Source organism: Pelodiscus sinensis, chromosome 3 (assembly GCF_052426305.1).
Source record: "Pelodiscus sinensis isolate ZL-2025 chromosome 3, ASM5242630v1, whole genome shotgun sequence".
In the NCBI taxonomy this organism is placed as follows: Eukaryota; Metazoa; Chordata; order Testudines; family Trionychidae; genus Pelodiscus; species Pelodiscus sinensis.
This window is the reverse complement of record NC_143054.1, coordinates 95,525,303-95,546,360: the sequence shown is the minus strand read 5'-3', so window position 1 is coordinate 95,546,360 and position 21,058 is coordinate 95,525,303. Positions and strand designations below refer to the sequence as shown.

The 21,058-nt window shown below is 42.7% G+C and overlaps 1 long non-coding RNA gene across 1 annotated transcript; it reads left to right on the top strand.

Annotated features, from left to right (window-relative positions):
• The first annotated feature begins 667 nt into the window (after window positions 1–667).
• Window positions 668–13,897, top strand: LOC149524680 (uncharacterized). The gene is made up of 3 exons (XR_016349172.1): window positions 668–1,138; window positions 1,789–1,930; window positions 13,337–13,897. It is a non-coding gene; the product is annotated as an uncharacterized LOC149524680 (long non-coding RNA).
• Window positions 13,898–21,058: the final 7,161 nt, after the last annotated feature.

The window sequence follows — 21,058 nt, the reverse complement described above, 5'->3', positions numbered from 1 at the left end:
GAAGTCTGAGATTTATTCATATCTTTCACCCATTAACTACACTATACGTGTGAAATTTTGGCCCCACTGAAATCAGCAGCAAAATTTCCATTGATTTCAGTGTGGTAAGGATTTCACTTCACACAGTTAATTCTTTTAACATTTTCTCCTATGTCAGTCTCATCAGCCCCTTAGTCATCGTCAATTTTCAGACAGAACTACAGTAATGCTTGGTTTCTGCAACATGGCCCAGAACATATTGTTGTGGTCGACTCTATATGTGCCCTCCAAAATATGGGATAAAACTGAATGGCTCAATGTTGTAGCATTTTAGACTAAGCATTTCAGGGCAGGATTGGCTCTTTTCTACTGTTCCTGTGACTCACAAAACAAGGGCAGTCAATTACAATTGGGGGTTTTGGGTACTACCATAGCATAAATATTTGATGATAAGCATGACCTCATCTGTGCAATGACAGAACGGGCCTGATTCTGATCTTATTTATATTAGTCTTATGCTGTGAGATCAGAATCAAGCTCAGTAACTTAGAACAAGATTGCTTGAGAGAGAAAATATTCTGCTCACTATTTTTAACAGTGTTTATCCTTAATGATTTGCTTTTAAAAAGAGAAGCTGAAGACTTCCTAGTAAAACAAATACAAAAGCTAGCTCCTAAAACTGTCTTGTGTGAAACCATGGAAGATTTTTAAGGCAAAGAATGCTAAAAAGGGATAAAGAACTTTACAGAGACCTCCATTTTTACTTGTGGTTGTATCTCCTAGTTCTGTGCTTTTCTTACCTAATCGGATCCACTAGGCATGCTTGGGTCAGGTCTTTATCTGAATGAGCGGCCTTTGTAGAGAGACTGTGGGTGGAATAAGTTATGTTGGCAATACAGTGGATAGCACTTTGCCCTTAAAAGGAAGTTTGGGTACACTGCTGCTGTCAGTGCTTTTATTTCAGATAAGATTTACTTCTTCTTTTTTTAATTTGGACTATTAACCCTGATGTCCAGGACAAATTCCAACCTAGTCAATTACCTTCTGTGTAGTTCTCAGTGTGTTCAGTTATAAACGGGTTGATTTACACCGCACTAGACTTTGATTCAGACTCAAACCCACCAAACTTCGCTCCTCTTACGAAACAAAAATAATTCACGTAACTCCAAAGCTTGATACCTTTTTTCTTAATAGGGTCATGTCATGATATGACCTGTGGGTTGAATGTACTGGTCTCATACCCAAGAGGTGTCTCCCCTGATCTGTGTCCTTGTGACTGGATATACTATCTATCTGGATCCCTGAGGAGGGGGGGGGGGAGTTTGGAGTGAGGGAAAACTGGATTTACAGGTCACACATCCCCAAAGTAGGATCGATCTGCAGGGTCAGGAAGCATCAGGAGCTCCTTCCAGGAGTATAAAAGCGGAAGTCCAATCCAACAGCAAGGGGCTGCTGTATGTAGTAGAGTTTTGGGAGGCTGTTCTAGAGAAAGGTTTACTCCTAATTGTAACCAAATCTGTACTAGCCTAAGGGTAGTAAGGATTACTGTTCAGTTAATGCCTGTTCTGTGGCATGACCTTTTAAATCTGGAGATTTTTAAAGCATAATCAAATCTAGGAAGGCAGAGGTAGGTGTTGGGAGAGAGGCAATGAGTCAAAGAGGATAGTTAAGGCTTGGGGAAAATCCAGGGTGCTGTCAAAAGGCCTACGTTCAGGAGCCTGATAGTCTGGATGAGGCACGGATCCCCCTCTCTCCCACTTGACACAAGCTCTGGAAAGAAGTCTGTAAATACTGTCTCTCTTCCCTCAGAACATCACAGGAAGGGCTATTTCCTTTGAACTGCTCTCAGGCTGGAAGGAAAGGGAGAGAATTATGTAGCGCTGCTGAAAGGGTTGCTGAAAGAAGCAGCTGGGGAAGTTGAGAGCCTGGAAACCCAGCCCCAAGAAAAAAGGTCTGTGGAACCCCTAAACCTGAGAGGAGATAAACCCGAGCCCAATATAAAGCATCTCTGACCTCTAGCCTAAGAACTTTTCAGTTTTATTTGGACTTAATAAAGTAGAACCCCAATATGGAATTTTATCTTGTGCCTTTGGACTTTGTGGAGTTCTTAAGGGGCTGAGAGCATAGGGGAAACTGAGGTACAATCCAGCACACTCAGGCTTTCCCAACTGTGTGTGTTCTAAAGGACAGGCACACCCTTTGAAAATAGCAGAGGGGAGTGTATATTTTATTGTCGTTACTGCTAAACTACAAGCTATAGTTGAGGAATCAAGAAACCCAAGAAGTTTGTACCTATTCGTTGTTGACCTATAGGTGAGATTTTGACTTTCTCTGCTTTGAAGCAGCATTTCCCAGGGGATTGTGATTATATGCACCTGAACTATTCCTTGTTGTTTGCTTTACTTTCAAGGAGCAAGAAGATCAGAACAATCTGTTTTTATCCTGGCTTCAGGCCAACTTTACTTTGCTCTTCTCTAGAAAAGAAGAAGCCATTGTTTATAGCTTGGCCTGAGCTCTGTTATTGATATTTACCCTGAAGAGAGAGACAGAATTGACTTCTGAAAGGGGAGAGGAAGAGGTCTTGGGCAAGGCAGGATTTGAAAAATAACCAAGTCAAACTGTTGGTTTTTGTTCAGGGCCAATGAATAGGAACTCGATTGCAACCATGGACATAGTCTACCCCAGCCCTGCACCAGCAGCTAATAAAAAGCTGGCAGTAGAGCGAGTCAAAAGTGGAAAAACAATGTTGTGGAAAGTGCAGATGCTGTTCTGTTTTGCAGGGGCTGACATTTTTTTCATTTTTCTCAAGTTATTTTGGAATAAAAACTTGAATTTCTTTCCCCCGTTTTTGTACCCTCCTCCATCCCATCCCTTTTTTCTGGGGGAAAAGGGACACAGAGTACAATAAAATGAATAATGGCTAAGGAGTGTTATTCACTTTTGGGGTTGTAGGGTTTTTTACACTTTTCTCTTTGCTACGCTAACTTCACAACTTCCCCAACTTCAGAGACGTTAGATTGGCTTTTATAAAAAAAACAAACTAATCCTGTCACACTGTGGCTTTTTCCAAAGTGCTGAAAGGGGTAGTGAGGGTTTGATCAAATATGTGACCTCATTCACACCCTGTGCATTATTGCAAATTAATAACAACTCACTGGTCAATAGCATCATGGTGAAACGTACATAGCAACATTCTATGTAAAGTAATGAATTCCCCATGTATGATATTATCTCTACTGGGTTTGAACATGTGGTGAGTAGGCAGAAGTTGTTAAACAGCTGAATCCTAAGCAAAGGAAGGTGCATTTACCTCAAAATTTACACAAGTAGTAAACGTGGTTCTTGGGACAGGAAGGGTATATCTAGACAATGTTCTTTTTTCGAAAGGAGATATGCAAATTTGGTGCTAATTTGCATATCCTCTTCCAATCATTTTTTCGGAAGTGAAAACAGTTTAGACAGGGTGGTGTGTGTGGTGTGGTGTGTTTTGTTTTTTGGTTTTTTTTTAAAGATCCCTTCTTCCTTAAAAATGAGGTATACGGGGTTCTTTTGAAAAAAAACTCATCTAAGCTGCTTTCGCTTTCAAAAAACTGCTTTCAAAAAGTGATCAGAAGAAGATATTCAAATTAGCACTGAATTTGCGTATCTCCTTCCGAAAAAGGAACGTACCCAATGAGAAGGTACACTGTTTCATCAAAGAAAAGACAGATACCTCTAGCCAAGTGTCAACTGATGATTGCCAATCTACTTAAGTGGCCATGCTTTATCAGTAAATGGGGCTAGGACAGATCAATCTGCATTTTAATGGAACATGATACCACTTTCACCACAACTCCAAAGAGTAACTGGACTACAAAAGTGAGAGGGCAACAACGCCCCTGGTTATCTATCTTGCTCTCTCCTTCACCGAAGATGACAAAAGAACCTACTTTTTGACTTTGGTACGGATCCTGATAGGAAAAGGTGGTTAGCAATATTGCTGGGAACATGTAGTAAGGGTTTTCACTTAGACTTTGTTCAAGTTGTTAATTGTAGGTACTAAAAAGTGTTTATCTTTATATTCACTTCAAAATCTTAAAAGTAAAAAATGGTTACAAGAGAAATAAAGGTATATCTCAAAGTAGTTAAACTTGTGTTATCCTTTAATCAGCACTGAGCCATTACTACATTTAAAATGAACTGATTGGTAACTCCAGTTAAAGTAGTGAGCCCTTGACTTTTGACACTTCACAGGAGTAATGGACCCTTACTATCAGAACTGTCCAGGAAAGGACAGCTTTGGGGAAAATGTCAGGACTGGTAGTGTGGTAGTCAACCTGCAAGTAGTAATCAAGGTGGAACCAGAGTGGGACTAGTGTGGTGCTGACTGGCAACTGGGCTCAGAGTTACTGGACCAGGGCTGCAGCTATACACAGACACGCAGGCTGTGACCTGCGAGTTGCTAGTGAGCATCCTAGCTTGGGAGCTACAGCAGCCAAGCTCTGAGAGGCTTCCGGTAGCAGGACAGGAGTGTTACCACCCCTTACAGGTCTGAATCTCATTTTTTGTGACATTTTCTGTTTGTTAAAAGAAGTCACTTGTCAAAGTTTTGAATGCAGAAATTGTGACCTGCTCTAGATGGGTGCAATTAACATATAGCAAACTGTTACTGGCCTGGATGAAAAGGATTATTTAAATTCTTCCCTGGTTGTATAATGGAGCGCACACTTTCATTTCTGTGAATGAGGGCTGCTTAATGGATGTGTCTTGCGTAAGAGGTGGCTGCACTTTTGTAGTAAGGAAAGCAATGCTCAATTAGCAAAAAATTTTGGGATCCAGTTAGATGAAAGGCTACATGCATGTCAGATTATTTAGGAACATAATCTGAACACTGCATTCATAAAATTACAGGACAGAATATAATCAAGGAATAACAGGTTTCACTATTGCAAAGATAAGGGTGTAATAAATCCTGTATTCTGTAGCACAAAGTACACAATTAGTTGTACTGATGCCCATAGCTGCAATAGAATGCGCATAAAATATTAGGGTGGGCATGTTTCCCAGTCATTGACCTGGGACAAAGAACGCACCCCTTACCTCCCAATTCCTCAGCAACACCTTGAACTCTGGCACAACTCTTCTGTGACCTACACAATGTCAGCCAAAACCCGTAGAACACTTTGATTCTTACACATGTGATATTTGATCTTCTGTCACAAATCACACTGAAAGCCTAGCCTACATAGTATAGTTCCCTCCAGCCTGCTTTGCAAGTGACAAGCTATAAACGCTTATAAATATGCAAGTGATTACATGGCTCTAGAAATAAGGGTGATTGCACACCTTCCTTCCATGCTAGTGTTCCAGTAGTAGGTGAGGGAAAAGCAGGCTAAAAGATGCCATTTAATAATAATTCACTCTGTCATCTGAGGCCTTTAAACAGGTTTAAAATCAAAGCTGACGCTGTCATACCCCAGGGCTACGTCTAGACTAGCATGATTTTACGCAAATGCTTTTAACGGAAAAGTTTTTCCGTTAAAAGCATTTGCGGAAAAGAGCATCTAGATTGGCTCGGACGCTTTTCCGCAAAAGCACTTTTTGCGGAAAAGCGTCCTTGCCAATCTAGACGTGGTTTTGCGCAAGAAAGCCCGAATCGCCATTTTCGCCATCGGGGCTTTTTTGTGCATAACAGTTTTTAGCTGTCTACATTGGCCCTCTTGCGCAAAAACATTTCCAGAAAAGGGCTTTTGCCCGAACGGGAACGTTAAAGCATTTGCACAAGAAGCACTGATTTCGGACAATAGAACGTCAGTGCTTTTGTGCAAAATCAAGCTGCCAGTGTAAACAGCTGGCAAGTTTTTGCACAAAAGCGGCTGCTTTTGCAGAAAATCTTGCCAGTCTAGACGCAGCCCTGCAGTCTGATTGCATACATTTCAGAGCAATAGCAGCTTAGGGAGGGCAACTTCTAAATCTCTTTCAAAATCATGATACATGGTTTCCACTGCTACAGCATCAAAATCCAAGTCCCTTTATTCCTAGTGCCATTTGGAGCCAGGACTTTGGGGAGATGTAGCTACGCATGGCCATCTTTTCCCCACCCCAGACTGGCATCCACAGCATTTCCCATTTAAGCAGGCTCCAGGTTTCTTCCAGAAAGAGAAATGCAGCAGTAGCTGTCAGCAGCACAGGGGGAAGGGAAGACAAGTGGAGACTTTTCATGTCCCAGCCCTGCAAGGCAGACTCCTCCAGGGCAAATGTGGCCAGGAAAGACATCTCCACATTCCATATCACCAGGGGCAGCCTCAAGAGTCCCTGTGGTGTTGGCTATTCTAAACTCTATGCTGTTTTTTTGGGGGGTGGGGGAAGGGAGATAACTGACAGGGGAGGTAAAAAAAGGGTGACTGAGCACAGCCTAGGTGCTAGATCAGCTCATAGGGGAGGATGAGGATCAGAACTTCAATAGCGAGTCCAGAAACTTTGCCCGAAGCTATGGGAGCAGGCAGCATGGTGAGGATGGAAGTTAGGGGAGCAGACAGTATGGCAGAAAGATGAGTTAAGGCAGAAGCCAGGAGACCATATGTCTAGGGCCAGATGACTTGAGGGAAGGCGGGGCGGGGGGACAAAGGGTCACTTAGGAAGGTGGTTCCTCAAGTAAGGTCCTCTCATAGCAGAAACAACACCTGCACCTGCCAAATCCTCTCTAAAACAGCTTGGTGAGGATCAGATCCTCATTTTAAATAGAGCTAGAGCGAGGCTCATTATACATCAGGAAACCTGTCTCAGAGGGGTAACCATGTTAGTCTGTATCTGTAAAAACATCCATGCATCTGTCCAAGTGGTTTTGCCCATAAGCTCATCCTCAGATAAATCTGTTTGTCATTAAGGCTGCATCAACACTGCAGTGCTATTTCGGGATACCAGAGTGTCCTGAAATAACTATCCTGTGTCTTCACAGCAAGCCCATTATTTTGAAATATAACAGGCTCATCTGAGCAGGAAGTAGGGTAAAAAAACTGGGTTTATTTTGTTGGGGCAGGATAGTGTTTTTGCATAATGGCAGGTTAGGTATGATATTGATGGTCTTTAAAACAGTTACTAAAGCGGTTTAGGTTGCAGACAAGGGATGGATCAAAAACGAACAGTAAATGTGCAGATACGGCAGTGATGTGGCATGTAAGAGCTCAGGTATGTGGAGGTAGTTGGAGACTGCTTATCTAATAAATAAAACAAACTCACTCCACAGAACTGCCAGAGTTCAGAATCCTAGAAAGAGTTTGTCCTAGGTTTACTTCTGTACATGGATGATGGTTCAGAGGCAGGCTGGGGACAGTGGGCAATTTTTCCTGCCCAGTACAAAGATGATCATCAAGCAGAACTTATAGTCTATCATTACTATAAATATTCATCATTGTCATAATTCTTTACTGCCTTCACTTCACGTAAAATGGTTGTATCTTATCAAACAAAAATGCAGCATTTTTAAAATTTAAGTATCCCTTAAATAAATCCCTGCTTCTTTTGATGACAAGTTGGATTTAATTGAACAGGGTTTCTCAGAGCTCTGACAGATCTTTAATACGTGAAATATTATTTTCTGATCAAGGAAAAAGACACAGTATTCATTTTCTCCAGCACAAAGGACCTCACTGAGAGAAATCTAAGCATTGAAATATCTGGGCTTGTTAACGTAAGTCCTACGATGCAGACTTTAAAACATCAGTTCTTTGCTGAAAGATGTAAAATTATATTAAAATGTAACAGGCTCTTAGGTTTTTTCTTTCCATTGGTTGTAGGGTTTTTTTGTCGTGTTTTGCACAGCTTATGCTTACCCAGTGGCAATTTTTCCCCTTATAGATACAGGATTTGGATCCTTTCTATAGGAAAACTTGAACAACTCAATTTGATTTTTCTGATGCTGGGTTCAAGTCTCAGTGCAGACTTACTCTTCTAATAAAGAAAAAAAAAATTAGGCAGGGGTGGGCAATAAGGTGGTAGTGGTTCACCTGCAGATACGGGTGCTTGCAGCTCTCACTGGCTGCAGATCACCGTTCCTAGCCGATGGGAGCTGCGGAAAGCAGTGTGGATTGAGACACCACTTTCCACAGCTCCCCCTGGCTGGGAACATCAATCTGTGGCCAACAGGCACTGCGATTACCCATGTTTGTGGAGGCACAGGTGAATACACTGGCAGTGGCCTGCCAGGAGCTAACCCTGGCAAACTAGATCTGCCCACTGTGGAGTTAGAGCAATCAATGTGCAAGTCCTGGCATTAAAACCTTTCAAAAATCATCTTCCCTTTCTTTGCCTCATTGATCGCTGGATCAGTTTAGTTGATCCAAATTCAGATGCTGCAGGCCAGCTCATCAGACCAAAAGTGTAAGCAAATAAATATTTTCTCCTTACTTTTGACTTCACATTTCTGATATTTATTTATTCTATTGAAGTTTGAAACTTGTTGTAAGATTGTCTTCTACAATTATCCCTCACCAAGGGATGGCTCATAAATTTCACCATTCCAATAGTGGATTTGGAAATCCCTGTTTCATACATCTTTCTGAGTCAGTTCCTTCCTGTTTCCCCATCAGTGATGGCTGGTGTCCAAACTAAGGGGGAGGCTATAGTTAGCGAGCAGTTCTCCACCTCTGTATGTACATATGTGCACAATCTTATTTTCAAAGTGGAAAAACTGAGCCACCATAGTAGTGATCGTCATTTGGAAGCATTTTTAGTGAAGTGTAAGGGAGGGTACTGAGTAAATGGTAAGAAAAAGGGCCACTGTCTTCTACAGCCTCACTCCCTCACCCTCACTCTCACTCGTTCTTCATCTCTCCATTGCTCTATGCTTCCTCGGATCTGAAATCTCTTCCACCTGACAACCCTGAGTTGAGAATTGCTTTGCTCTCCCTTCCAGAAATGCACAGAAAATCCCCCATAGCTTACACCATTCCTCTTAGTCCAGCTCCGAAAAACTACCCCTTTCCATGCTGCAGAGCTGACAGGGAAGAATTTTGGGGGCAAGAAGCATGTGCAGGGAGTGCCAGGGCTAGTCTGTGCTATAGGGACTGTAGTGCTATAGTTAAGATGGCATAACACTGCAGTGTAGACCCAGTTTACAACCTCAAAAGGAGTTTTTTTCCATTAGGAAAACCCCCTCTCTGAGCTTTTCTCCAAGCCCTAAATTCTAATAACCCTCCAGTCCCGTATCCTCCCATCCATCCTGCTCAATTAATTATGCAGCCCCCAACACCCACATCAGCTTTGTCTAAGTTGACAGACACATTGTTCCATCAATGTGACTTTGTCTGTGCAGCGAGTTAGATAGGCATAACTATGGCACTTGGGTGTGGATTTTTCATTCCCTTGAACACCATAGCTATGTTGGCCTAAGTTTTAAGGTCAGGCTCTGGGTGTTTGCCACTTTGGGGCAGATGGGAATTGGTACCTCCCTTCAGAAGCCTGCATTCCTTCCACTCTGTCACCTTTTCAGGGCAAATTTAGCCCCCATTGAAGCTAGCCTTTCCATGAAGGCAAAATTTCCAGGCTTCACAAGTGGAGTGTGTGGTGTTTAATGCTACCCAAGGGAAAACCTGCCTTGGTTGACTGCCTTCTCTCATTCCCACCTTCTGGGGAAGAACAACCAATAAGGGCTGCTTCAGAAGATGGGCACAGCTCTCTCCCCTCTCCCTTCAGGAGTCCTAATAGTGTGTGGTGGAGGCGGGAGGGGAGGTAGAAGCAAAACAATCCAGCAGCCAGCTCTGATCCTTTCCTTCCTCCCCTTCTGTGAACAATGGAACAGTCTGCTCCATCTTCCCCTTCCTCCATTCAACCCCAGAGGGGAAAGGGGAGAAGAGAAAGCCATTGCAGCTGCCCCTCCAGGTCTGGGGAAGAGGAGGGAAGAGACCCCCAAAGCTGCAGGAGCAGCAGTGGTGCACTAGGGAGCAGGGGGCATATGTGTGGCTGGGAGTGGGCAGCCTAATTGCTGATAGGACAAGAAAGGCAAAGCTGATGTGGGTGTTGGGGGCTGCATAATTAATTGAGCAGGAGAGATGGGAAGATATGGGACTGAAGGGGTATTATTAATTAGAATTTAGGGCTTGGAGAAAAGCTGAACACTCACTATGAGGCAATATTTTATACATCGCATAGCATCTCAAAGTTAAATGCTTAAATACCTTGGAGGTCTGGGCTTACATCCCTCCCCCATCTTCTGATAAGTCGCAATAACGGACTATGAGCAATACTTGAAATATGGCTTGGTAGCTCTTTATATATTGACTTATATACTGTATGTGGCACCTATTTAAACATTCTAGGCTATCTACAGTAAATGCATACAGCATCTCCCCATGTTGCAGTTTGTTACAGCATAACTTTAAAATGGCAAGGCTGGTTAGTTTGCTTGAAAGTAATGCGGATATGTGACTTTGCAAACTTGCAATCCTCTGTTCAGCTAAAGCATGTTGGTAGGTATAAACCAAGTCCAGAATTTTGATTGACATGTTCCACTCTTAAGATTCTTATAATTTGGGATTACTTTTTATATGGCACCTCCAAAGAAGCAAAGCAGGTTGCCTTGACAACTTGTTACTGTGCATTTTTATCCTTGTTAAAGCATTTGCTTTCTGTTGCTAATTCCTCCACCTCCTGCCTCATTAGGTGAAATTTCCTAGTCTAGACAAGTCTTTTAGAGGAATGAGTTGTTTTATCCAGTTCAATTAAGTGCTGTTTAAAAACATGTTAGCAGGTAATGTAGACAGGCGTGTCACCCTAACCACATATTAGCTTATGATTGGCCATGGTACTCCATCTATTTCTAATGCACCCATTATAAAGACAATATAGAGGGTATCCTTCTCCTTCCACCTCCTGCCTCTGCCAGAACTACCTGAATCATCAGCAGAGAGGGAATTTGTTTGGGTTCTTTAGAAATGTTCTTGTACTTTACACAACTGAGAGAGTAGCTGAGCCATGCATTATATTTCTATATAAATATGGAACTTTATTCCTTCTGGAAAATAAGTCCAGAGAGGGCATTTTGCAGAGGGGTGTGATTAACAGGTGTCTTTTAGGCAATACTTAGTCCTAAATGTTTCTTTAAAATACATACAGGGATAGAAGTCTCAAAGGAATTGGAATTTCAGAAACATTCCATTGAGAGGAGGTGGGGCTGATAGAAGAGGAGCATCTGCCTTCCTGTTGAGCAATTAGTGGCATCCATTTCAAATTATGCCAGCAGAGAAATACTCATAACTGTGTCTAACGATACAGAGGCACAGGAAAACAGGGTTTTTTCAAGTTGGGTTTTTTCCAAAATGCCCTCTGGCTGACACTCAGCTTTCAGAATCTCACCTGGTGTCCTATATTAAACTGCCTGTAATTCAAAGAAGAAGAAATGCTACAAATGGCTATTATTGGGCGTTGAACAGCTAAAGCTGCTCTTTGGAGTTTCCAGAAATCCTGCCATCTGGCTAAATCCTGCAGTCCACCTACCCCCAAAAAATCCAACTGAAGTCAAAGATTTTCCTAAGGAAAGTGTAGTTCGTTTATAGTACATTAAAGCCTGTTAAACAAGCTTAACAAATGCAAAAAGTATGAAGGCACTGAAATAACTGTCATCCTCTATCTCACACAGGCAAAATTCTGATGGTCAGTGGGCATTTGAGTTGTGCAGGCCACATCTCCCCAGGAAATGAAGGTGTAACTATAGGAAGGGTAGACATACCCATGCTGGCTTGGCTTTACCAAGCATAGGTAAACAAGTGATAGCCAGGACTTCAGCACAGGCAAGCAACAAGCCTGCTGGGGACTCCTATTTGCCTGTGTTAAGCAAGTGCCACCACAGCTTCATTGTTCTCGTTACCCAGGCTAGCTAAAATAAAGCTCTTCATCTGTAGTGTGAACATAACCACCAGTCTGCAGCTGTGGACATACAGTATTAAAATGTGTCAGTGTATAATGGAGAACTTCGGGGGCAGGGCCAGTGGGGGAAGGACACACGGCAAAAACCGGAAAGGAGGCCTTTGGGCTATTGTTTGATACCATTAGTGAGCAAATAATGGTCAGCCATCTGTTAAGATACTTCATAACCCAAATGTCTAAAAAAACAAAGTCTAACATATATGTAGGAACAGATCTTCCAATGGGGAAGGGACAAAAGGGGCAGCTGCCCCAGAGCCCAGCAAGTTAAAAGGTACCAGAGTTCCTAGCTGCCACCACAGCTGCAGCACAGTTGGAGCCCTGCACCCTTTAAATCACCACAGGAGCCCCAAACATCACATCTCAGCCCCACACCTTCTGCAGACCCCTCCCACCTTGCCCAGGGCCCAGCAAAGTCTTTTCAGCTGTCCTGGGTAGGAAGGGAAAACAGAAATACAATAGACCTGAAGATGTACAGTGTGGCCAACTGTTGTCATATTTTTAAGTGCCAACTCCTGGAACTTCATCTTTGTGACAATCTCAACTTACACTTATAAATGAAAAATCTCTAGCCTTCACAGCTATGTAGAAAAAGCTTGAAAATGTGACAAGTGAATCTGAAAAGCTTTGTTTATTTTTATTTTCCCTCTGATTTTTGAGCCTATTACTTTTTAAAAATGCTAATATTTGTACGCCAATTTTGAAACACAGAATTATGAGCAACTTGACACAATGCTTTGTGGCAATAAGGAAACGTTTTAAATATTATATCAGCAACTTTTGGGTTCCTTCATACAGTGCCAGAGTTGTTAGGTAGTTTTCCAATTTTCTCTTTACATGGGTGATCCATGACACATCATGGTGCAGGAAATTTGGGCAAGTGTGCACTATGGGCCAGATCAAAGGGGCAGTGATTGGTCCAGTGGGGGGTCTATTTGTATCATAAAGATGTGGTAAATCATCTGCTGATCACTCCCCGTTAACTCGGTACAGCATCTCAACGAGAAGCACATGTTCTTCCCTCAACACACTGCTGCAAAGAGACTGTGGAAAGTAGTTCTAAGCACATTAATTTCAGCTACATTAGTTGCTTAGCTGAAGTTGCATAACTTAGCTTGATCTTCTTCTGTAGTTTAGACAAGCCCTCTGTATGCAGTACAATGAGTTTCAAAGCACTCTTCCACTGAAACAAGCCTGCACTAGACAGTATTTTTATTAAAGATGATGCATGAAATAATAGGTGAGACTTTCTCCTTCCTCTTCCTCTGGAATATTCTTTTGTAGCCATAGTGAGACATGGTGGTAGGGTGACATCTAAGCAGAGATCCCGGACGTTATTCTCTGCTGAGCCAGGGACCCTTTTGGGGGCATTAAATAGAAGGCAGGGGCAATTATCAGCTCCCTGAGTTTTCAGGGTCAGACTTTGAAAAGTTTTTTTTTTCTTTTTCTTTTCAAACAGTTGAGGGGATAGTTCAGTTTCCTGGCTGCTGTTCGTAAGATGTCTGGGGCTACATCTAGACTGCAGGCTTCTTTCAGAAGAAGCTTTTCCAGAAGAGGAGATTTGGAAGTTTTTTTCAGAAGATAGAGTCCATACTGCAAAAGCACATTGAAAAAGCAGACTGCTTTTTCAAAAGAAGTATCCACACTGAATGAATGCTCGATCTCAAATTTAAACTGATTACTATGGATGGAATGGCCACCAGGTAACCTGTACTACTTCCTCTTTCCTCTTCTGAAAATTCCCTCTTTCCCCATCCACACACACGTTTTGCAAAAGAGCTATTTTGGAAAAAGGCTTCTTCCTTGTACAAAGAGGATTACCAATACCGGAAAAACCCCTGTGTTCTTTCAATTTTCTTTTGAAAGCATGCAGTTGCAGTGTAGTTGCAATTGAAGGGTTTTTTTTGGTTTTTTTGGTTTTTTTTGAAAAAAGGCCATTTTCTGAAAAAATTCTAGTGTATACATATCCTGGGTGTCCCCAAGAGCATACCCATGCTCCGTTTCTCTCTCCCCTTCCCCCCCCCCCATACCTGCTGCATCTTCACTTTGTTTGACTGCTGCTATTATGAATAGACAGTCTCTTGGGCACACTAGGGCCTACACTTGCCATCCCTTAGAGGAGGACATGTATGATATTGTGATAGATGGGAAGTACAACTGGCCAGCAACAAAGGAATAAATGTTTTGTCAGATGCACACACTGATTACATGGAATGGGGTGGAGGACTTGAACTGCTCTCATTTCTAGGAGTTTTAGGTAATGTTTACTTAGGACAAATGTGGTTTTTGAGGACAGAAATATTTTCAAGTTGTCTGTTTCATCTGAAAAATTCCCAATCCCAAAAGGTCATGGTGCAGACTCTAATGGGACTACTCAGTACCTTTCTAAAGCTGCTGCCATTTTGTTTATCTGCATTGCAGGACACCTTTAATGAAATATTAAAGGTTGAGATTTAAACCCACAGAAGCCAGGGCATTTAGATCAAATTACTTCACTACTTTGTTCCTTTTCCTTTCATCTCTCCTTGCTTTCAATTTCTCTCCATCTCTGCTTTAGTCTGTATTCCTGTTTACCCCTTCCTCCCTCTACTTCCTGTGTCTCTACTCACTCATGAACACATTAGGACAGAATAATTCCTAACAACGGTCTGTCATTTTAGCCATGTGTAGCTGTTAAACTACAAGCAACTATATTTTTACACTTTTGTCCTGTAACTCATTCAGGACATAAGCATTTATCCAAGCAGAGAGAGGGTAAGTTTAGAAGATAGGATACACAAAGAACAAGTTAAAAGTCACTTAGGAAAGTTAGATGTCAGCAAGTCACCAGGTCCTGATGAAATGCATCCCAGGATACTCAAGGAGCTGATAGAGGAGGTATCTGAGCCTTTAGCTATGATCTTTGAAAAATCATGGCAGACAGGGGAGATTCCAGAAGACTAGAAAAGGGCAAATATTGTGCCCATCTATAAAAAGGGGAATAAGAACAACCCAGGAAACTATAGACCGGTCAGTTTAACGTCTGTCCCAGGGAAGATAATGGAGCAGGTAATTAAGGAAATCCTATGCAAACACTTGGAAGGTAATAAAGTGATAGGGAATAGCCAGCATGGGTTTATGAAGAACAAGTCATGCCAAACTAATCTGATAGCTTTCTTTGATAAGATAATGAGCCTTGTGGATAAGGGAGAAGCGGTGGATGTCATATACCTAGACTTTAGTAAGGCATTTGATACGGTCTCGCATGATATTCTTATTGATAAACTAGGCAAATATAACTTAGATAGGGCCACGATAAGGTGGGTGCATAATTGGCTGGATAACCGTAGTCAGAGAGTTGTTGTTAACGGTTCTAAATCCTGCTGGAAAGGGATAACAAGTGGAGTTCCTCAAGGGTCTGTTTTGGGACCCGTACTGTTCAATATCTTCATCAATGATGTAGATATTGGGATAGAGAGTACGCTTATTAAGTTTGCAGATGATACCAAACTGGGTGGGGTTGCGACTTCTTTGGAGGATAGGGACATAATTCAAAATTACCTTAGCAAGTTAGAGAAATGGTCAGAGGTAAACAGGATGAGGTTTAATAAAGAGAAATGCAAAGTGCTCCACTTAGGAAGGAACAATCAGTTCCATACATACAAGATGGGAAGCGACTGTCTAAAGGAGCATGGCGGAAAGGGATCTAGGGGTCATAGTGGACCACAAGTTGAATATGAGTCAACAGTGTGATGCTGTTGCAAAAAAAGCAAATATGATTCTAGGTTGTATCAACAGGTGTGTTGTAAGCAAAACTCGTGAAGTCATTCTGCCTCTCTACTCTGCACTAGTTAGGCCTCAGCTGGAGTACTGTGTCCAGTTCTGGGCGCCACATTTCAAGAAAGATGTGGAGAAATTGGAAAGGGTACAGAGAAGAGCGACAAGAATGATTAAAGGTCTAGAGAACATGACCTATGAAGCCAGGCTTCATGAACTGGGCTTGTTTAGTTTGGAAAAAAGAAGATTAAGGGGGGACATGATAGCGGTTTTCAAATATCTAAAAGGGTGTCACAAGGAGGAAGGAGAAAATTTGTTCCTCTTGGTTTCTGAGGACAGGACAAGGAGTAATGGGCTTAAAGTGCAGCAGGGGAGGTTTAGATTGGACATTAGGAAAAAATTCCTAACTGTCAGGGTGGTCAAATATTGGAATAAATTGCCAAGGGAGGTGGTGGAATCTCCCTCTCTGGAGATATTTAAGAACAGGTTAGATAGACATCTGTCAGGGATGGTGTAGGTGGAGCTTGGTCCTGCCTTGAGGGCGGGGGGCTGGACTCGATGACCTCTTGAGGTCCCTTCCAGTCCTATTATTCTATGATTCTATGATTCTATCCAACTGCATGTCCTATTACAACAGCAGGCAAAGACCCTAATGTATAAAAAACATGATCAGAAATAAGGGTGGGAGAGAGGAAGAAACTGAAGAACACATGGGGTTGAATGGGATGAACTTACAAACAAGCCAATCTTTTATATCAGAATGTCTTGACTTTGTGGGTTTCAATCACGACATCACAGATTTTCAGTTTTGAAGAATGTAGAAGTTGAATCAAACCTTGGAGCACTACGTGGAAATTTTAGAAAGTAGAACATATGCACAAGTAAGCTGATACCAGAGAATGCCTGTGGATCACCTCTCTTCTTTGGACTGATCCACTCCACCTAAAGGAGAGATTGATGAAACATCATTTCCTATCCGTTGGTCTTGCCTTCTTGCCAGAACTCTCGGTCCTCAGCTTCTCCAAGTGAATGAGAGGCATGGTGTGGAGGATGTCCATCTCTGATGCTGCTTTTTTTTTTTTTTTAACTGGATGCTTAACTTTGCAAAAAGGGAATTCCCTTTTTGCATGGAGCCTCTTCCTTTCAATGGGAGATTAAAGGGGAGGTGTCACTGCTGACAGCAGTGGAGATAGCAGCAGGAGCCAGGAGGCTTTACAGACATGGTTTTAGTTCTGTTGACTAAAATCCAAAAATAGTCACATCAATATTTCTTTTTTTTATCCACACTCTCCAAACTACAAGAGCACTATGCCTTTTTAGAACCTTCCTGTGTTACTGGTGCTATTTATGGATTTAAAGTCATATGCATTGATGTCAGGCAAAGTGGCATGCAGCAAAATGTCAAGAAAGCACTGATTAAAGCTGAATTCAACCTGGTGCCTGAGTCAGATCTGATGGCTCCGACTGTTCTTTCTTTCCTTGATGGCAGGGAGTCATTAGCTATTACAATGCCTTTATTGTTGACATGTAAAGAACTAAATGGTTGAGTTGGGAAAAATTTTTAGCTCAATCAGCACTGGAATAAATCACTTGCACCCATCAGTCTAAGGGTAAGTCTACACTGTGCAGCTTTTAACCACAGCCTATGAAGAGGGTTGACTTTGTTTGCAGCAGAGCATTCTTGCTGACAGAGCAAAACCTAGAAAACTTTGTTCATGGTGGACTGTAGTGAGTCACCTTGGCCTCCTACTGACTTGGAAGGGGAAATGCTCCCCAAGACCCCCTTGTGGGTAGTGCCAGAGAAACCCAGCTCTATAGAGAAAAACCTCCCTTCAGGAAGTTGAAGGCTGCTATCAAACTGCCCTCACTCTTCTTCAAACTAAATAAGCCCAGATCCCTCAGTCTCTCCTCATAGGTCATGTGCTCCAGCCCCCTAATCATTTTGGTTGCCCTCTGCTGGACCCTCTCCAATGTGCCCACATTCTTTCTATAATGGGGGAGCCCAGAACTGGACACAATACTCCAGATGTGGCCTCACCAGTGTCAAAGGGGAATAATCACTTCTCTAGATCTGCTGGAAATGTTCCTCCTAATGCACCCCAATATGCCATTAGCCTTCTTGGCTACAAGGGCACAATGACTCATATCCAGATTCTCATCCACTGTAATCCCCAGGTCCCTGTCTGCCGAACTGCTACTTAGCCAGTTGGTCTATCCCGTAACAATGCCTGGGATTCTTCTGTCCCAAGTGCAGGACTCTGCACTTGTCTTCGTTGAACCTTCTCAGATTCCTTTTAGTCCAATCCTCCCATTTGTCTAGGTCACTCTGGACCCTATCCCTACCCTCCAGCATATCTAACTCTCTACCTAGCTTTGTGTCCTCTGCAAACTTGCTGAGGGTGCAATCTATCCCCTCATCCCAGGTCATTAATAAAGATGTTGAACAAAACCGGCCCTAGAACCGATCCTTGGGGCACTCTGCTAGAAACCGACTGCCAGCCAGACATTGAGCTATTGATCACTACCTGTTGAGCCCAACAATCTAGCCAGGTTTCCAGCCACCTTAGTCCATTTATCCAATTTATACTTCCCCTAAATTGCTGGCAAGAATATTGTGGGAGACTGTATCAAAAGCTTTGCTAAAGTCAAGGTATATACACTAACTTCCCCTTGCCCACAGAGCCAGTTATTTATCATAGAAGCTAATCAGATTGGTCAGGCATGATTTGCCCTTGGTGAATCCATGTTGACTGTTCCTGATCACTTTCCCTTCTTCCAAGTGCCTCAAAATGGATTCCTTGAGGATCCCCCTCCATGATTTTTTTTCCCCCAGGGACTGAGGTAAGGCTGACTGGTCTGTAGTTCCCTGGATTGTCCTCCCTCTGCCCCCTCCCCCCACCTTTTTGGTTTTGTGGTTTTTTTTTTTAAGATTGGGCACTATACTTGCCTTTTTCCAATTGTCTGGGACCTCTCCCAATCTCCACGAGTCTGCAAAGATAATGGCCAAAGGCTCTGCAATAATATTTGCCAACTCCCTCAGTACCCTCGGATACATTAAATACGGACCTATGGATTTGTGTAGGTTTAGCTTTTCTAAATAGTTCTTAACCTGTTCTTTCTCCACTGAGGGCTGCCCACCTCCTTTTTATACTGCATTGCCTAGTGCAGTTGTCTTCACAGAGCAGGTCAACTCCCAGACTGAGGCAAAAAGCATTGCGTACTTCAGTTTTTCCCACATCTGTCACTAGGTTACCTCCCTCATTATCAGTAAGGGCCACACTCTCCCTAATCACCCTCTTATTGCTAACAAGCCTGTAGGAAACCTTTCTTGTTACCTTTACATCCCTTGCTAGCTGCAATTCCAATTGTTTTTGCCTTCCTGATAACTCTCCTGCATTCTTGAGCAACGTATTTATACTCCTCCCTAGTCATCTGTCCAAGTTTCCACTTCTTGTAAGCTTCACTAGGGAAATCCTTGGTGAGCTTAATCTGGTCGCCTACCATATTTGCTTTTCTTACTGCACATCAGGATGGCTTGTTCCTGTGACTTCAGTAAGGCTTCTTTAAAATACGTCCAGCTCTCCTGGACTCCTTTCCCCTTCATGTTAGCATACTAGGGGTTGACAGAGTTGAGTTAGCAGGTAACTTGAGTGGAGGACCGCTATTTATGGAGTCAGTTCAAGGAAGCTGTTCTGTGTATGCAGGATCATAAAGGAGGTTTTGAAACACTTAGTATGAGATGCTGATAAATGGACAGACTGGCATCACTGGTGGAAGAGAGGGACTGTGGAGGTACGTCTACACTGCAGGCTTTTTGCGCAAGAACTGTTTTGCACAAGAATTTCTGTGCAAGAATTTGTGCAGAAAGAGCACGTCCACACTGCACGTGTGCTTTTGTGCAAGAGCGTCCATGGCAGTGTGGACGCTCTCTTGCGCAAGAAAGCTCTGATGGCCATTTTAACCATAGGGGTTTCTTGCACAACAGAGGTTTCTTTTTGTGCAAGAAGCCCTCTTTTCCAACATTTTGCTGTAAATTTACTTGCGCAAGAACCCATGTGAAGTGTAGACACTCTGTAACTTTTTGCACAAGAATGGCCGTTCTTGCACAAAAAGCCTGCAGTGTAGACATAGCTTGGATGTGTGGGACAGGCAAAACAGGTCGGGAGAGACATGGTTGTCAATCATCTTGAAGATGATGAAAAGAAGCTTGGATAACTTGGGGTAGGATTTGGATGGGGTAATATAGCTAGAGACAGGCAAGGAGATGAACTTAGTAGCGCTGTGTTTTTTTGTGGCTTGATGGGGGGGGCTATTTGGATGACCGCGATAGAAAGGATGAGTTGACAATAATTTAAGATGAAGTCTGGAGGAGTGCTGGCTGTCTGGACAGGAAGAAATCAGTGGATCATGGAAACGTTATGTAAAAATGAATGTCAACTTTTGGAAGCACAGGAAAAGAAAGATAGGGGTCAAAGGTGAAACCCTGCCTTCTGGCTGGAGCAATGTGACAGAAACTGGGCTTGCATGTGGAAGGTGTATTTCACCTGTGTTAAATAACCAGTGATAAAATCCTAGTGCGGGTGGAAGGACTCATTGCTTTAAGATACATCAATTGCTTGAGAAACACTAACTCCTCTCCACTCCCCGGCTGTGTCCAGACTCAGGGGTTTTTTCGGGAAAAGTAGCCTTTTTCCGAAATAACTTCCCCTGCATCCAGACTCAACCCGCGTTCTTTCGAAATTAAATCGAAAGAACGCGGCTTTTCTTTCGATGGCGGTAAACCTCATTTCACGAGGAAGAACGCCTTCTTTCGAAAGTTCCTCTTTCGAAAGAAGGTGTTCTTCAATGTAAATAGGGCTTCTTCGAAAGAGAGCATCCAGACTCACTGGATGCTTTCTTTCGAAAAAGCAAGCCGCTTTTTCGAAAGTTCAACGTGCAGTCTAGACGCTCTCTTTCAAAAGAGCCTCTTTCGAAAGAGGCTTGCAGTCTAGACATAGCCCCCCAGAGGAAGCAGAGCATTTTGAAAGAGAGACAGTTGTGGTTTGCCCATGTTAATAGCAAGACACCCAGAAGGGAAATGGAAGATTGAATAGAGGAACATGGGTCAGGAGTGGAACCAGGTAGATTTGCAGGTCACGGGCACAAAGAAGGACGAGTCTCCACATGCTTAATTGAGGCTCCACTTCCACTCTATCCCTTACCTCTGTACTCAGATTGCCAGTTGGACAAGTATCTGCATCTTAATTTGTACTAACAGGAAATGGAGCAAAAACATCAATTCATTTTGTGGGCTTTTTTTTTTTTTTAACTTCAAGGTAAAAATTCTAGTCCTAGCTAACCTGACTTACACTAAATTGGTGACCTAGCACTAAAAAGCTATGTAGCCTATTGAAAACTCCCCTGAGCCATGCAGTCTTCTGACCAT